We start from the raw sequence: 18602 nt of genomic DNA on the forward strand, positions 1-18602 counted from the left end.
CATCTATAATGAGATGTTACATATATATGCGAGCATATATATATGCAGGCAGAATGTTGTATACATAACTAATTAACTAACTAAGTCTTTAAAAAAACAAACAAAAACTAGGGAGGCAGAGGTAGGCGGATCTCTGTGAGTTCGAGACCAGCCTGGTCTACAGAGCTATTCCAGGATAGGCTCCAAAGCCACAGAGAAACCCTGTCTCGAAAAACCAAACCAAAACAAAACAAAAACAAACAAAATAACAAAAACAAATTTTATATTCACTAAATGATTATTGACTACTTGTCAATAGGATGTTGAAGTGCCAGGTGTTTATTTTAGATGTAGATTTGTTTTACAATTCTCATATTTTTTTTCCCTGTAAGCATCATGCCATCTATTTCTCATCTCGTACCTCTTCTTTCTCCTCCCTCCTCCTTCTTCACAACCCCCTAACCTGTGTGTTTGTGTGTAGGTAGGAAGTCATCCTTGAATGTCCTTCCTCTTGGATTTTTTGTTTGTTTTTCGAGACAGAGTTTTTCTGTGTAATATTCCTGGCTGTCCTGGAACCACTTTGTAGACCAGGCTGGCCTCAAAGTCACTGAGATCTGCCTGTCTCTGCCTCCCAAGTGCACCAAGCTCATCTACTAGGAATTTTGAGGTAGGGTCTCTCACTGTGACCTGGGGCTTGCTGATGAAGCTAGGCTGGTTGGCCACTGAGCCCTAGGATCTGCCTGTCTCAACCGCCTGTGCCACATGACCTGTTTTAACTACAGCTGCTTTGCTGGGACAGCAAGTACTTTAATGACCTGAGCCCCGGATGGACCCAGCACCCACATTGTGCTTCTTGAGAATCACTGAAAAGTCTCTTTAGCTTTTGTTAGCACACTTAGGATTGGACTCAGTGTCTCATAACGTGTGTCTAGGAAATAAAAGATACATATCAATTCAGCCAATTCTGGAATAAAATAAAAATAAATCTTTTTAGAAAAGATTCCAAAAGTATTTTTCTGTGCTTAACAAATGGCAAGTTGATGTAATTAATGATGGGACTCTGGAACTCTTCCCATCCCACAGCAGTAAATTACATTTAGGATGCAGCTTACTGATGAACGGTGTGGAGATGGAGTGATGAAATACGATCAATTGATTACTAGAACATGGTATTTTCTTTTTTCCTTTTGATTTCAACTTTCATGGTAATAACACTCAAGCACATTGTCTACCGTCTCCCGTAACACAAAGGCCATCATTTTCGCATACGCTGTGCCAGCCTCCAGCTGCCACGTGAAAAGCTGCATTTGTGTTTTTAGATCTATTAGTAACTTACGAGGAAATTACTACTTCTGTCTGTTAAATTGTGGATTCCAGTTCCTTTTTAAAGTCAATAACAAATAATTTTAAAATACTTACTTAAATAAGTGATCATCTATGAATGAAAAAATCAATAGAACTGATAGGACATGACTGTTCTTGGCATGGTGGAGGAGAAAGTCTGTTATAGGGATGTGGGAGAGCTTAGTCAGAGGCGGGGCATCTGGGAGAGTCCAGAGTGGTCCTGACACTTGGAGGGTGAGGGAGGGGAAGAGGAAGGGAGAGTGGAACCGCAGCCAGGAGACAAAGGTACAAAAGGGGTGGTAACTAAGATGTCTGGATAATAGAGGGAAGACCCTCTGGGGGGAAGGGCAGCCCAGCCAGTGAGCCAGAGAGTTCAGGGTAGGGGGTGAGGTAAACCAGTCATACCATGTACCAGGTAGGGACTGAGGGATGCTGGGAGAACCTGGTGGCCAGGTCTGCTTTGGTATGTTAAATAGGCATCTTAGCCATTTGTCCTGGATTTGAAACTAAATCTATAAAAAAAAAGTCCCCTTTTTAGTAGAATCAAATAAAACCTGACACAATAGAACAGTTTCTATTGGGAAAAGAAAGAACCAAACAAAACACGTACTCCCCCCCCCCCCCAAACAAAACAAAACACGTACTCCCCCCTCCCCCCCAAACAAAACAAAACACGTACTCCCCCCTCCCCCCCAAACAAAACAAAACACGTACTCCCCCCCTCCCCCCCAAACAAAACAAAACACGTACTCCCCCCTCCCCCCCAAACAAAACAAAACACGTACTCCCCCCCCCAAACAAAACAAAACACGTACTCCCCCCTCCCCCCCAAACAAAACAAAACACGTACTCCCCCCTCCCCCCCAAACAAAACAAAACACGTACTCCCCCCCCCCAAACAAAACAAAAACAAACATTAAAAGGCACACTGGGATTTATAAAAACAGATTAAGCGTGAAACTCCTCACACTGTAATTTAATGAGGGTTCTTGTGTTACCTCCCCCTATCTCCATCCCACCCTTCTTCCCCTCTATCTTGGTACAGGAACTAGCTCAGCCTATCCTTCAAGCTTCCCTCTTCCTGCCTCAGCCTTCCCACCTGCAAATGACATCGTACCTGGTTTGTACCTCTCCCTTTCAACGAAAGTGAAGTTACCTGGCATGAGCGAGAAGGAAACTCGGAACATGCAACAAACCCGCTTAGGAGTTTATTAGAGGGGGAATCTGTGTGCAGAGAGAGGGAGATGGCGCGTCCGGCTTTTAAAAGCTGCCTAGCACAGGGGGTTGGCATGACTACGTCATATGCAAATGATGGGCTCATGCATGCTCATAAGGGTTTAGCTGAGTCATACGTGGATGGAACTATACAGGTACACAAGTGGGTCACATGGGGCCCTTTAACATTCAGGCACTTGCCTGAGGGCCAAAATTTCTTTCCCTTTCAGAGCAACAATCTGGACAGCCTCATGGTTGAGAAAGCCTTGTCAGAAATGACTCTGTGAAGCTGAGCCGTGGTGGCGCACACAGCCTTTAATCCTAGCACTTGGGAGGCAGAGGCAGGCAGATCTCTATAAACTCCAGGCCAGCCTGGTGTATAGAGCGAGTTCCAGGCCAGGCTCCAAAGCTACAGAGAAACTCTGTTTCAAAAAACAAAACAAAACTAAACAAAAAAAAAAGAAAGAAAAGAAAAGAAAGAAAGAAAGAAAGAAAGAAAAAGAGAAATGACTTCTGTGTGGTTCTGGGAAGGGACAGGGCTCACAGACAAAGCAGCTCTCAGTAGTCTTTTCTTAAGCCTGTTGGCTGGAGATGAGCTCAGCTGGGTCAGGGTGTGGTTTGTAAACACCAAGTCAGGTTTTCAAAAAAACAAATTGTTCCTTTCATTCCTCAGGGGAAGACAGGGAGGGGTAGAATGCTACAAATGATCTGTAAATACTTTTTTTAAAAGTACTTAAGTATTTAGAATTTCTAGCCTGTAAGGAAAGAAACTGAAGTGTTCACACAAATTCTTATGTGTGGTAGACCCAGAGGGTGTTTCCCTTATTTTCTTTCTTCCCTCTTCTTTTCCCTTTTATATATTTAAAGTTCTATGTTTAGAATGCTTATGTAAATAAAAAAAATATCTAGCCTGGCTTGGTGGTGCACACCTTTAATCCCAGCACTCAGGAGGCCAAAGCAGGCGGATCTCTGTGAGTTCGAGGCCAGCCTGGTCTACAGAGGAGTTTCAGGACAACCAAAGACACACATAAAAACCCTGTCTTGAGAAAACAAACAAACAAACACAAAAAACAAAACGAAACAAATACCAAAGACTCTAAGACCTGTCATGGTGATACATGCCTGTAATCTCAGTACTTGGGAGGTAGAGGCAGGAGTTCACCCCAAATTCAAGGTCACTTGGTCTATCTAGTAAGTTCCAGAACAGCCATGACTACATAGTGAGGCTATGCTTCAAACCTCCCTCCTGCAAAAATAATTCCAAACAAATCAAAACCAAAAAAAAAAAAAATCTTCTATTAAAGCCTCTGGGTTAGCTTAGATGATAAAATCCTTACCTTGAAAGCATGAGATTGTAAATTCAATCCCCAGAACTCAGACAAAAAGTCAGGTATGGGGATGGAAGGTTGGCTCCGTGGTTAAGAACATTTGCTGCTCTTGCAGAGGCAGGGGTCCTATTCCCATTGCCCACGTGGCAGCTCACAACCAATTTAAACACCCATACCTGAGGCTCAAACACCCTCTTCTGGGCTCTTTGAGCACCAAGTACACACATGGTATACATACATATACCTGTAGACAAAACACTCAAACACATAAAAACAAAAATAGATTTAAAAGGAGTCAGCATGATAGTATGGTCTCGTAATCCTAGCACTGGGAAAGTGGAGACAGGAGCATCCTTGGGGCTCACTGGCAGCCAATCTAGCCTGATTGGTGAGTTCCAGACCTAGGAGAGAGGTGGAAGGTGGTCCTGAGGATGACGCCTGAGGTTGTTCGCTGACCTCTGCACGAATATTCATACACAGGTAGTGAGATTGGACCATGGGCATTTTATCATGAGTATTTGAATAAAAAACTGGCACTGATACAGTAATTGGGTGGATTTGCTTGTATGGGGTCTGTGAAAGTTCTCTTCTGACCATGTCTCAATGAAAGGAACAAGGTTATCTGTTAAGAGTAAGTAAGTATATGGGAAATAATAGGAGTCTCGGGAAAATATAGGAATTACCAAAGAGAATGGCAATATGAGGAGACTAGAGAAGTTTGTGGTATTGCAATAGTTATGGATTTAATTTTAACTCATACTTGTCTGCTTATTTATGTAATCAGATTTTTCTTTGAGCTGCCAGCTCACAAATAACAATATGGAAACTTATTAATTATTAAAGCTTGGTCTTAGCTTAGGCTTGTTTTTAACTATCTCTTATAACTTAAATTAACTCATTTCTATTAATCTATAGTCTGTCACATACTGCCCATCCTGCTCCCTCTGTGTGTCTTTGTATCTCTCTCATGTGGCTAGATTCTGCTTCCTACTTCTCCTCTCTCTGCTAGGAAGTCCTGCCTAACTATTGGCCATTCAGCTTTTTATATACCAATCAAAGAAATATGCTTTTACACAGTGTATAAATATCTCACAGCATTTCCCCCTTTTTGTCAAAATTAAAAGAAAGGTTTTAATTCTAACATAGTAAAATTATATAATGAGAACAATTATCAGGTAAGAATTACATTATATTCTCTCTATATTTGGCAATCTCACAAAAAATCCATTATCTAACCTATCTTGGTGAGTCTAAAGTTTTATATCTAATTTATTTTTTATCCTAACTTGTATTACCAACCCAAAACTATCTTTTTAGATTTCAAAACATTTTCTTAGATAAACAACTTAAGCTTTACAACTCTTGTGAGTTTCTTTTCAGAATTTAGTAAGAGGAAAAACTGTAAAACTATAGCTGTCTTGTCTTCAACCCTATCAGAGACATGAGAAGGATATAATATTACATGATTAAACAGGAAGTACAGAGCAAGCAATTCCCAAAATTAAGAAACCACTGATATCTGGATGCCTGGTTTCTCTGCAATTCTGGGGCATCCATCTTCAGCCTACAGGCCAAGAATATATGACAGACTTTTGTGTGAAACATGAATTTTGAAGGACTGTCCTACCTTGTCTTGGTGAAATTTGGCAGAAGCTTTCTTTTGTGCCTATTTGTCCAATTTGGACAACATACTGTCAAGCAGTCAAGGCAAGGGAAGTTTCTTGCCCAGTGGTTAACTTTGCATAGTAAAAGCAAACTCCATATGTAGGTTCTTCAATGCGCAGCATCCTTTTATGAAGTAAATTGATGTTGCCAGGAGCAGAAGTATCTCCCTGTCATGAATTATAAACCTATGTTAGTAAAACATTATAAATACCATATTCTATAGGTCTTTGAAGTGTTTGAAGACCACCTGTCTATCCACAATCTGTTTGAAGTTGACAACATACCTAACATGACAAGTTTGACTATTATAGATGACTAATTACTAACCTGTATTTCTTAATTATCCTATATAGTTTGTAATAATAGCTTTCAAGGACTAGAAAATTACATTACATTGTTAAATGAGCTGAATAGGTACAATACCTTAAACAAGAGTATATAATAGCTTAAACATATATACAGTATAACAAAAACAACTTTAAATTTGTATCACTATACTGTTGGGAAAGTGCTCATTTGTTCCCGGCTGTCCAGACCCGAAATAATCAAACAGAAATTATATTATTTGCAATAAAATTAATAATAATAATAATAATGTTTGGTCAATATCTTAAGTGTATTTCTCTCTTACTCTTATATCTTAAATTAACCCATTTCTATTAATCTGTGTATCAGCACATGGTTGTGGCTTACCTGGTAAAGTTCCATCTGGCGTCTGTCTCCTGAGGGGATACACAGCTTCTCTCTGACTCCATCTTCTTTCTCCCAGCATTCAGTTTAGGTCCCCTCACCCCTGCTTAGCTCTATTCTGCCCTATTACAGGCCAAAGTAGCTTCTTTATTCATTAACCAATAAAAGCAACGCATAGACAGAAGAACTTCCCACACCTGTATACAAAAATCCATACCAATGTAAAATATTTGAGGCTAGCAGTGCAACTTATTTTATGATGTTCATTCTGAAGTTAAGACATTTTAAAAATATATAGGTTGGTTTAATTTAGCAGTTAATATAATCCAATGTCTCAGCACCTATTGTTTTTTGTTTACTAGCATTTAAAAAATTCAAAGTCAACAAAGCATCATACAGGATCCAGACACCCTGTGTATTTCCCATCTTTATGTGACTTAATCTTTTTATATTAGTTTTTATTTAAGCACTTTATTATTTTTAAACTATTTTTTCTATGACTGTCTATACCCATTTTTTTTCCTCCTTTTTTTCTGTAGCAACTAAACCTATTCAGATACATTGTATCTGTTCAGATATTTTTTCAGTCTATACCTGACTTTACTAAACACCTTTGGTATTCTCTGACCATGTGAGAGAAATCTTAAACTGTTTGCCTAGGCCCTCTGCTGCCTTGTTTTGGCTTATGGCACTGGTTGTTGGCTCCACCCCCTTCAGGTCTGCATAATCTTTCCATCTTCACTTAACTGTCCCAGCTCTGGGAAGCTGCAGTACCCCAGCACTGGAGCCGGCGTTTCTGTCAAGTTTCCTGCTACAGAGTAGCTTGTTGGCTGTTCATAGCAGGGCCTCTTAAATGAGCCTTAGGGCCTCTTAAAACAAGTTGGGCCTCTGTATGCTGTGAGCAGTGGGCTCTGGGTATGGGCCATATGTTGGATGCCAAATGTAGTCAGATTTTTCTTTGGGCCACTAGCTCACAAATAACAACACAGAGACTTACTAATTATGAAAGCTTGGCCATATCTTAGGCTTGTTTTTAACTAGCTCATATAACTTTAATTAACCCATTTCTGTTAATCTATGGTCTGTTACAAACCACCCATTCTGCTTCCTCCATGACTCCTGGCATCTCTCTCATGTACTAGATTTTTGCCCACTTCTTCCTCTCTCTGCCAGGACGTTCCACCTATGCCTCCTGTCTAGCTATTGGCCAGTCGGCTTTTCATTACACCAATCACACAGTATACAAACATCCCACTATCTGTCTGTCTATTTATTTATTTTTATGTGCGCACGCGCATGGCAGCACGACAGGGACCACTCTTCGGAAGTCAGTTATGCCTTTCCACCACGTGTGACCTGGAAATTGAACTCAGGTTGTCAGGCTTGGTGGCAAGCACTTTACCTAATGAAACACCATGCTGTCTCAGCTGTGAATTTAAAGTCAGAAAGTCAGACCAGACAGCATGGTTGTATGGTTTTCTCCAGTCTACTCTTTTTTTTTTTAAATATTTATTTATTTATTTATTATGTATACAATATTCTGTCGGTATGCCTGAAGGCCAGAAGAGGGCGCCAGACCTCTTTACAGATGGTTGTGAGCCACTATGTGGTTGCTGGGAATTGAACTCAGGACCTTTGGAAGAGCAGGCAATGCTCTTAACCACTGAGCCATCTCTCCAGCCCCTCCAGTCTACTCTTGTAGCTACTCTTTGAAGCTCTCTCAGAAGGCTGCAATCAGGGATCAGATCTGAGGCTTCCTACCTTGGAGATGCCACCAGAGACAAAGGCACTATCCAACTGTTTCCTTGTGTTTCACTATTGAAAGCTACAAGCTTGTTTATATTTTCACTGATAGTATTGTTGTCTTGAGTTAGCATCCTACTATGTAGCCCAGACTGGAACTGAATCTTGTGATCTTTTCTCTGTGTGCTGGGATTATAGAATGTGCCAGCATGCTTGCACCTTATTTATATTTTTGTTGTCTGAAGGCTACTCTCAGCATCTAGAAGCTACAAAGAATTCTTTGCCATGTAGTTCAATCCATAACCATTGGCAACATGGCAGGTTGTTTCCCTTCAAGGCTAGCAGAATAATGAAGGTAAGTACACTAGGAAGGAGTCTAGCACAATAGAATATGTTCTCAAATGGGATGTTCAACCCCTTTGCCATATCACACAATTTTCTATTGCTATAATTTAATATTGCAGACTGGGTTGTTTATAAATATAAATAGAGGGATTTTAGCTCACGATTCTAGAGGCTGGTAGCTCCAAGATCAATGGGTGGGAACTCTCCAGAGTCCCCAGGCACAGAGAGCATTGCAAAGCAAGAAGTGTATGCAGAAGAGCAGAACCAAACATTTTATAACAGACCTGTTCTAAAACTAATCCATTACCATTAAACTAGCTTATTAAACCATTCCTGAGTTCTCATGATCTAACTTTGTGTGTGTGTGTGTGTGTGCTTGTGCTTGTGTGTGTGTGTGTGACTTTTGGACACAGGGTTTCTCTGTGTAACAGCCCTGGCTGTCTGAGAAATTACTTTGTAGATCAGGATGACCTCAAACTCACTGAGTTCTGCCTGCCTCTGCCTCCCTGCTGGGAATAAAGGCATATGCCACCACGTCCAGGGAGTCCTCCCGATCTAATTAACTCTTCTATGTCCCATTTAGTTTGTTTCTTTTTTAAAAAATTTACTTATTTAGAAACATTTAAGTTTGTGGGTGTTTTGCCTAAATTTATTTATTTCTTCTGCACCACATCCATGCCTTTTTGCCCATGGATGTCAGAAAGGGCACTGGATTTCCTGGAACTGGAGTTCCAGAAGGTTGTGAGCCACCACATAAGTGCTGGTAATCGAACCCGGGTCCCTTGAAGAACAGCCAGTGCTTTTAACCACTGTGCCATCTCACCAGCCCCTTTCCGTTTATTGTTTAATACTTTACAAGGGAGATTAAATTTCAATGAGTTTTGGTGGGAACATTGAAACCATAACAACATCTCATCACCTTTTGTAAACTGTATTAATTAGGAAAGAATCCTGCCCAAACTCCAGGAGAGGGGAGTAAATAAACTCTTTTCAAACTCATGCCTTATTTCCTGACACCTAGTTAAGTTTAGCAAATATTATTTTTCAAGCAACGATTTGCACAAATTACTTTAGAGTAGTATGTGTTAGAAATTACTCTGAAAGGCCCGGCGATGGTGGCGCACGCCTTTAATCCCAGCACTCGGGAGGCAGAGGCAGGCAGATCTCTGTGAGTTCGAGACCAGCCTGGTCTACAGAGCTAGTTCCAGGACAGGCTCCAAAGCCACAGAGAAACCCTGTCTCGAAAAACCAAAACAAAAAAAAAAATTACTCTGAAGTATTATGAAAACAATAATCCTCACAGCAACCCTAATAGGTTGGTCTTATTATTATCCCTGATGGCGCCCAAAGATATTAAGAAACTTGTTAATGGCATTAAAGTAGTGACTGCAGACAGAGCCACAATTCAAACTCACGTTGTCTGGCATTGGAGTTCACGTTCTCATCTATTATGCTGAGTTGAACAAATTAAGTGAACAAGCCAATGCTGTGGGGACATAGAAACTAACTTGACAATGACACTGAGAATCCAAGTAAATCTTCCCCTCCTCCTGTTTTTCTTTCTTTTCGAGACAGGTTTTCTCCGTAGCTTTTTTGGTTCTGGTCCTGGAACTAGCTCTTGTAGACCAGGCTGGCCTCGAACTCACAGAGATCTGCCTGCCTCTGCCTCTGCCTCCCGAGTGCTGGGATTAAAGGCGTGCGCCACCACCACCTGGCTTTCCTCCCGTTTTTCTATATATTGTTTATGAAGCCAGTCTGGTCTGGAACATGAGATACTCCTGACTCCTGGAATTATTTTCCTTCACAGTAAGCTTTAAGACCATAGTTCTATAGTTTAATTCTGATGTAAAGCCAACAGGCATTGCTTGAGACTTTCATTGGGACACAGGTCCTATCTGCCCTAATTAATACTAAGTGACCCAGACCAAGGGAAGACATGGGGGCTAGAACAAAATGCTCAGGAATTTTCTTGCTATGTCTGAGATTTTGTAGAGGGCAGAACAGGTTTGTTTGTTTGTTTGTTTGTTTTAAAATCCTTTCTTTATTTAAATATATTACCTACAGGGGCCAGGGAGATGGCTCAGCAGTAAGAGCACAGGTACTGTTCCAAAGGACCTGAGTTCAATTCCTAGTGTACAAACAATAGCTTACAAATACCTGCGACTCGAGTCTCAGGGCATCTGATGTCCTCTTCTGGCCTCTGCAGGCACCAGGCATGAAAATGGTGCATAGACATGAATGCAGAAAAAAGCACACATACACAGAAAATAAATTAATTTAAAGAGATATCACATGAGACAATATAAAGCAATATTAATATGTAGGTCTACCTAAGGGCAAACTATGAGACTAAGTGATATCTCCAACAAAAATAACTTGTGATAGCCTTATGTACATTATTCATGCTGAGCTGAGATGCCTCCAAGGTAAAATGTACAATAAATCCAAATTACATTTTGAGAAACATTTACATCTGAGAGACAGTATTATGGGCAGTTGTGTAGCAAAACAGAGGTGAGAGGTTCAACAGTCACTACATCTGTAGGAAGGCAGGTTTGGAAGAAAATATATCTCTATTCTAGTTTCATCCGTAGGGCAAATGTCATCCCCTGGAGACCACATCACTACGAGGCTGTCTGCATTAGAAGTTCCAGACAACAGCTTCCCCAGCAGACACATTCAATATTTGACCTAGAATTCACAATGGTGATGTCTTAGTCACTTGTCTCATTGCTAAGATAAAACACTTGGTACAAGCAGTTTAAAGGAAGGATCTGTCTTGGCTCACAGTTCGTGGGAATGCAGTCTGTCAAGGCAGGGAAGGTGTGGAAGGCAGGAGCAGCAGGTAGCTCATCATTTATGTCCATAGTTAGGAAGCAGAGAAGGATACAAGCTGCTTTTTGGCTCCCTCATCCTTTTTTTTTCAGGTGCATCATGGCCTATGGAATAGTGTTGCCTACACTTAGGATGAGTCTTTCAACTTAATCTAAAAAATCCCTCATTAAAAATGCCCAGATATTTGTTTCCATGGTTATTCTGAATCTTGTCAAGTTAACAATGAAGAATAACTATCACAGTATGAGCCGTTTAGTTTTAAGAGGAAAAAAATATGCTGTGGGTTGATCTTTTTGTACTCTGTGAATATGTGTTGCCCTCACTGGTTGATAATAAAAACTGATTTGGCCTATAGTCAGGCAGAATAAAGGCAGGTGGGAAAGCCAAACAGATACAAGTAGAAAGAAGGGCGGAGTTGGGGAGACTTGAGCCAATTGCCCAAGAACTAGTAAAGCCATGGCCATGTGGGAATACATAGATGAATAGAAATGGGTTAATTTAAATGTAAGAGCTAGTTATTAATAAGTCTGAGTAATTGTCCAAACCCTTATAATTAATATAAGTTTCTCTGTGGTAATTTGGGAAGTGGTTGCTTGAAATTTGGAAACAGACAGGTGGGAGACAAGGCTCCGTTTACAATATCAGAGAAGTTTATTATCATTGAACTTTTTAATTATTGGATTATTTTCACAGTCATTACTTGCAAAGAAATGCTGCTATATAGTGATAGCTTGGCTTTGAATCTTGCTTTTATGCCTTCCTATCAATTTTGTCCTTAAGTAAATCACTTCACTTTTGACAAAGCTGTTTCCTTATTAAGGGGCAGACCAGACCGTGTCTCGTCAACCCCACCGGGATGGAATGCAGAGTCTCAAGCCATCAAAGCTTGCCTCCCTGTGAGTTCTATAGCTTTGCACTCCCTGGAGTCCTCACAGACCGACACACTCCTTTACTTTCTAGTTCATTTCATTCAGTGACTTAAGTGCTTCTTAGGTGAGAGTCAGTGGTGAAGGAAGGAAGGGCTATGCATTTACCCATTCTTGTGTATCACTCCTGGCATCCCACACATCCTAGATAAACTGTCTAGCTCAGAATCCTCTAAAGGACTGTATAAACGTTAGGAAGGCATAGAAAACTGAGTGAGAACTCTGACATTTAACAGGGTGTTTTCTTCATTTCACAATATTCCAAAACACACCCTGAACTACGGAAAATTGAAGTGTGGGAGGAGCAGTGAGCTAAACCTGTGTCATCTCCCAAGGGAAGAAATTCCTTGCGTCCGAGGCAACTGTCATAAGAAAGTCAAAACGCTAATCTGTTCACCATCCGCATGTCTGCACGCTCTTGGAAACAGTGACGTCATCGGTGCTCAGGCTTTGCCCTGACCCATCTGAGCCGAACCAGACTCTCCTGGTGCATTGTGAACCTCCTGGCAAAAAGCTCCATGAACCAGCTGAGGCTGTCATGGTCAGACAATGGAGGGAAGACTCCTCTGGTGTGGCAGCCCCAAGTACTGGTACACTTAGGAAAAAATAGGTGGGTCATAATGGATGATGAGAAACAAGAAAATCTGGGCAGACTGGCACATGCGTGACACATCACTGGGGAAATCAGTCAAGCCAAGTGGCTGTTTATGTTAAGTAACATTTCACAAGATTAAAATAATTTACAATTTAGCAAAATATGTCCACCCAAAATAATATAAAATGACCATAATTTCATTGTCTGTGTAGAAAAAACATAAAATCTATTATTAATAATATATGACATTTAAAAATTTTTAAATTGTTTCACAATAATGGTTCATCTAAAGCATATTTTCTCAGAAGGTAGTAAGGAGGGTAGCTACACACACACACACACACACACCTTCATCTATATATGGAAAATCACAGTGAATTCATTAATATAAGTAACAAATATACATTAGCAATTATAATAAAAAATAAAGCATCTCACATCCCAACATTACTTTTTTTAAAAATATTTATTTATTTATGTATGTATGTATACAATATTCTGTTTGTGTGTATGTTTGCAGGCCAGAAGAGGGCACCAGACCCCATTACAGATGGTTGTGAGCCACCATGTGGTTGCTGGGAATTGAACTCAGGACCTTTGGAAGAGCAGGCAATGCTCTTAACCTCTGAGCCATCTCTCCAGACCCCCAACATTACTTTTTGTCTGTGTGTTTCTGGGGCTTCAGCTTATCCACCCTAGGTGACCGCTCTTAGTGAGCTCTATCCCCAGCCTTAGTCCCTTCTGGAGTTTTCCCACACAACCAGCCTACTTCTCTTTTCCTTTTCCCTTTATCCTTTTCCTAGTTAACATTATTATCTAACTACTGTAGGCCTGTAGGCCAGCACTTTCTCTTTTCCCTTTCCAACTCTATAAAGCTTTTTGTGTGAATTGAAGTTCAGGGTGATTTTTTTTTTGTTGTTTTTTTTCGAGACAGGGTTTCTCTGTGGCTTTGGAGCCTGTCCTCGAACTAGCTCTTGTAGACCAGGCTGGTCTCGAACTCACAGAGATCCGCCTGCCTCTGCCTCCTGAGCGCTGGGATTAAAGGCGTGCGCCACCACCGCCCAGCTGATCTTTTCAGATCTCAGAATATCTAACTATCTGTCCACCCATTCATCTGTCCACCCATCTACCTAATAGACGATAGTATTACCCATTTGTTATTACTGGGTTGAGCTCCTATTACTTAAAATATGTAACTTTTAGCTAGTATTCCTTTTTTTGGGGGGTGGAGGCATTCAAGACAGATATTTTCTGTGCAATAATAGCCTTGGCTGGCCTCGAACTCACTCTGTAGACCAGGCTGGCTTCGAGCTCACAAAGATCTATCTTCCTCTGTCTCCTGAGTGCTGGGATTAAAGGTGAATGCCATCACTGCCCAACTTTTTTTTTATTTTTTTATTTTTTTTTAGTTTTTTTTTAATTTTTTTTTTAAATATTTATTTACTTATTATGTATACAATGTTCTGTCTGTATGCCTGAAGGCCAGTTGAGGGCGCCAGACGTCTTTACAGATGATTGTGAGCCACCATGTGGTTGCTGGGAATTGAACTCAGGACCTTTGGAAGAGCAGGCAATGCTCTTAACCACTGAGCCATCTCTCCAGCCCCCCCCCCCTTTTTTTTTTAAATAGCAGCTCTTAGGTAGATATTTCCCTTCCCAATTAAAAAAAAATCTATGGACAAATTTCCTGGTCTTAAAAAAATTATTAGTATCGGGAGGTAATAGGAGTTGGTAAAGGTACTGAAGTTGCCCGTGGAAAGATACAACAAAGCCTCTATCACAGAGGCTGAGTACCAAAGGGCAGCCCTCAGAAGCATGAGGTGGTCCCTCAATAGGCCTATTTTGGAGGGAAACGGTATCCCTTTGCTCCCTCTGAGCTCTGAGGGCCTTTATTTGAGTATTTGCTGTTGTACTCATGCCCTCCGTTTTGAAAAAGAAGCATTTCTCTCCTTTGCCTCTTACTGTACTAGAAACTCCTGGAAGAAACAGACTCTTGATCCCCCGTGGTATCTATCATAAGGTCTAACAGAGAATAACTCAACAAATGCATTTTGAACAATCTGCTCTTCATTGACTGCTGTAGCCGCCGGGTTTTCTCAAGAGAATAGTTCAACCCCAGAGACATGCATATGCAAAGATCAAGGGATTCTGGGCCATCCCCACTGTGCCAGGTTCTATATTCTACATTGAAGACTCAGTGTTTTCAAAACGAAGTATGAACACCAGAGAACACTCCCCTATTGTTATTCTCGCTCCAAGAAGGCACGCCTGACACTATCAACGGCACTGGGTGGCATTTACAGTTTCTCAGTTGACGTGGCATATAAACAGGATACCAGATGGCATGCCAGACCAAGGCCAAGCAAATACTGCTAACATATTACACCTCTGTCCTTGATCCTTTTCCACCAACTGTGTTTAACTCTCTGACCCCCATTCATCCAGCCACTTAACCTCTAGAGGGTAAAGATTTTCTTATGTGTCTGGGCAGTCGTCTAAATACTGCAAAGCCACAACAGTTCCTTAACGAATGGAAAATTATCTTTTAATTTACAAATAGCACCCCTTGCTAAATAATAAAATCTCTAAATGACATCAATTGATAGTAAAGTCTGAATGAAAATGAATATCCAAGAACGACTAAGGAAACCGTTGAAAATCTAACCGAGGAAGCCTGTCTACCAGATATGCTAAATTTAGGTGCTTCTGACAGCTCAACAAATTGGGACTCTCTTTCAGAATCTGAAAAACTCAACATAACTTTAAATATAAATACAACTTCATAACACTGAGAATACAGCCTGCATGTGCACACCCGCTGCTGATGGTGTCACAGGACAGCTGCACATTGGCTCTTCCCTCCGAGCGAGGTAAAGTCCACATACTCTGAGCTAAATCCCGCACCCTGGATTCATTGTCACTGGCACACTCAGCACGACCTCGGGTTATCCAGCCCCTTTTACTTGATTTCTTCTTTCACTTGTGACTGTGCCAAAGGCAACCCGGCTGGCTTCGCACCCACGATCCTGGAAGACAATGACAGAGGAAGCCGGAGGCAGGAGCAGGCAGGTATCTGGAGAATCAGAGACCAGACCAGCTAGCCTAAGGTCACAGCCCCGCCTCAGAGGGATCTCTGCCCAGAAACCGGCGGGTCTTTCCCAACCACACCCGTGGGTGTTCGGAAATCCGTCGCCCCAAGTCACTGCCCGCGCTCCTCTCCAGCACGGGGCACAACGACCCTCCCCGGATGACCCCGAAGCCCCGCTTAGCCGCTTGTCCTCAAGGTGGCGCCTCCCTCCGGTCTCACCCTCCCCCGGGCAGCGCGCGCAAAGGGCCCCGCCCCCGCCAGTGCGTGAGGGGGCGGTGCCGCAGACTGACGGGACCGCGAGCCATCCCATTGGACAGAAATCTGAGTGACGCGAGCGACCGCGCCTTCCCCTCGCAGGCGCCCGCCCCTTTGGCCGCTCCGGGAGGTTGACGTGTCGGACCGGCAGCCTTCCGCTCCGCCCCGCGGCCGCAGGCGCTCACCACGGCGAGAGGGGCGGGGTGGCCGGGGCCCACGCTCCTCTCGGCTGCTGCTTGCGGCCCGCCCCGCCGCCCCGGCACCCCCCTCCCCGGATGACGGTATATATTCCAGGAGGGCGCGGGACGCCGGCGAGTAGTCAAGCCGCAGGAGCCGGAGCCAGGCGGAGCCGGGGAAACGCCGAGGGAGGTAGGGGCCCCCTCCACCGCGCGCTCCCGTGCCAAGCGCGCGGACCGGGCCACGCGTAGCCGCACCGACCACCGCGCCAGCTGCCCGGTGCTCCCGAGGGGCGTGGGCTCTGTCACGGCGGGGCTGGGACGCGCGGAAGGACTTGGGAGACCCGGGAGAGGAGGCTGGGTCGGTGATGGAGTCCCCGACTCGAGTCAGCGCTGTTGCGAGTGGGCTCTCACCTGGATGGGGAAGAGGAACCATGAGGGTCTCAAGTCAGGGATCGGGAATAGTTGTGCCATATCTGGGGGTCCCCGGTGGGAATAAGCGGTCGCTGGAGTTGTCAAGGCAAAGAGTTGGGGGCGTTTTGGAAGCACGAGAGTAAAAATTGAGAGCTTCAGAGGACAGGGGATCCCAATGGGGGATGTGGCTAGCACCCAGCCGGCTTGCCACTTCCCTGCCTCGCTTGCTATTGATAAAGGGAGAGCGTTCAAATTTCAGGGTTTCCCCCTCTATTGGTCTGGTAGAAGGATAGGCCTGGAGGGCTGAGAGCATACATATGCTCTTGAAGATTTTTTAAAGTTTGGCCTGATGAAATCTGAAATCGGGTGGTAGTGATTATGCTAATATGTATTTATGTGAGGCAAAAGTAGTTTAGGGAGTTGGAGGTGAAGTTCACTGGGAATGGACCCAAGGGTTTTCAGGGAACTGAAGACATTTGTCTATTTCACTGTTAGTTGACTCACTTGGCTTGGGGGAAAAGACTTAATAGTCTAGTCTGTGCTGTCAGTTAGTGGTTAGGTTCAGTCTCTGTACCGGTTTTTCTTTTACCACACACCTCCCCCCCCCCCCCCCCTCGTGTAACGCTGGCTGTCCTGGAACTCACTCTGTAGATCAGGCTGGCTTCGAGTTTTACAGAGATCCACCTGCCTCTGCCTCCCAAATGCTGGAATTAAAGGCATGTATCACCACCCTTGACTTGGTACCTGTTTTCAAAAGGAGTTTACTAACCCCAATTTTTTTTTTTCTTTTGAGGACATATAACAGCAGAGGTGGGGGAGGAGGAAATGGGAAATATTGAACATCATTAATTTGGCATTTAAATTCTAATAAAGGCAGCCAGGCGCACACCTGTAATCCCAGCACTGGGGAGGCAGAGGCAGGTGGATCTCTGTGAGTTCGAGACCAGCCTGGTCTACAAGAGCTAGTTCCAGTACAGGCACCAAAGCTACAGAGAAATGTTGTCTCGAAAAAAACAAAACAAAAAATCTAATAAAGGCATGTTTGATAATGGCTTGCCATTTGTATTGATTCTGATGTGTTAGGTTACATCAAATTTAGTCATAATTTCTAGTGCAGATTTTTAGCTCTTAGATTTTTTTGTTGTCAGTATAAAAATTCATGTCTTTAATTCTTTTCTCTGTTGCTATATACCATTTACTTCCATATAGCTTCCTTGCCAGTATTAGTATGAAATATGGTACTATACTGATGGTTATAGCTGTGTCAAGTAAATACAAATCATGATTATTATGAGTGTTACATAACATGTGAATGAGCTGATAGGATTTTGGTAACCTTTGTAGACTGTTGGTTTTCTGGGCCCAGATATCAAAGTTTACCATGAATTGTTCTATTTGCACAAATAATGTTTTCTCAAGTGCCTAAAGGGGAAGGGTATTGAATGACTCTGTTGTTATCAAGACTATCAAGACAGGGTTTCTGTGGAGCCTTGGCTGTCCTGGAACTTGCCCTACTGTAGATCAGGCTAGCCTCAGCCTCCCAGAGATCAGCCTGGGATTAAAGGCTGGCCCAGCTCTAAATGGCTGTTTAAGGAAGAGTTCTACCGCCCAGGTGGTGGTGGCGCAGGCCTTGAATCCCAGCACTCGGGAGGCAGGGACAGGCGGCCAGCCTGGTCTACAGATTGAGTGCCAGGACAGGCTCCAAAAGCTACAGAGAAATTCTGTCTGGAAAAACAAAAACACCACCCCCCCAAAAAAAAACAGAAAGGAAAAGAAATTAGGGCATTGAAGAGTTAAAATCATAAACTTGTATTGGAGTAGAGTTGACGTAGGAACCTGCCTCGTCTGATTCTAAAGTTGAGTGAAGGTTGCCATCTAATTATCCTGCCTGTATTTAAGTGAGACCTCTCCTTGGATTCTTTGTATTTCCCCTGCTTTTGTGAGGACAGGGAAAGAGGATAGACTTGGAGTCAGATACACCTCAGCTACTGGGTGTGGTGGTCC

The 18602-nt window shown here is 42.8% G+C and overlaps 1 protein-coding gene across 3 annotated transcripts in view; it reads left to right on the forward strand.

Moving 5' to 3' along the window:
• Nucleotides 1-16252: 16252 nt before the first annotated feature.
• Nucleotides 16253-18602, forward strand: part of LOC121442110 (UDP-N-acetylhexosamine pyrophosphorylase) — a 35840-nt gene continuing 33490 nt past the window's right edge. For 2 of the 3 annotated variants that reach the window (XM_041643589.1, XM_041643590.1), the window contains exon 1: nucleotides 16253-16377. The gene's annotated coding sequence lies outside the window, so the exon portion shown is untranslated. The remainder of the gene's footprint in view (nucleotides 16378-18602) is intronic. The other variant, XM_041643588.1, reaches the window with a different exon arrangement.

Source organism: Microtus oregoni, unplaced genomic scaffold (genome assembly GCF_018167655.1).
Source record: "Microtus oregoni isolate MIOR12 unplaced genomic scaffold, Mior012 000086F_ref0000336, whole genome shotgun sequence".
Taxonomy (NCBI): Eukaryota; Metazoa; Chordata; class Mammalia; order Rodentia; family Cricetidae; genus Microtus; species Microtus oregoni.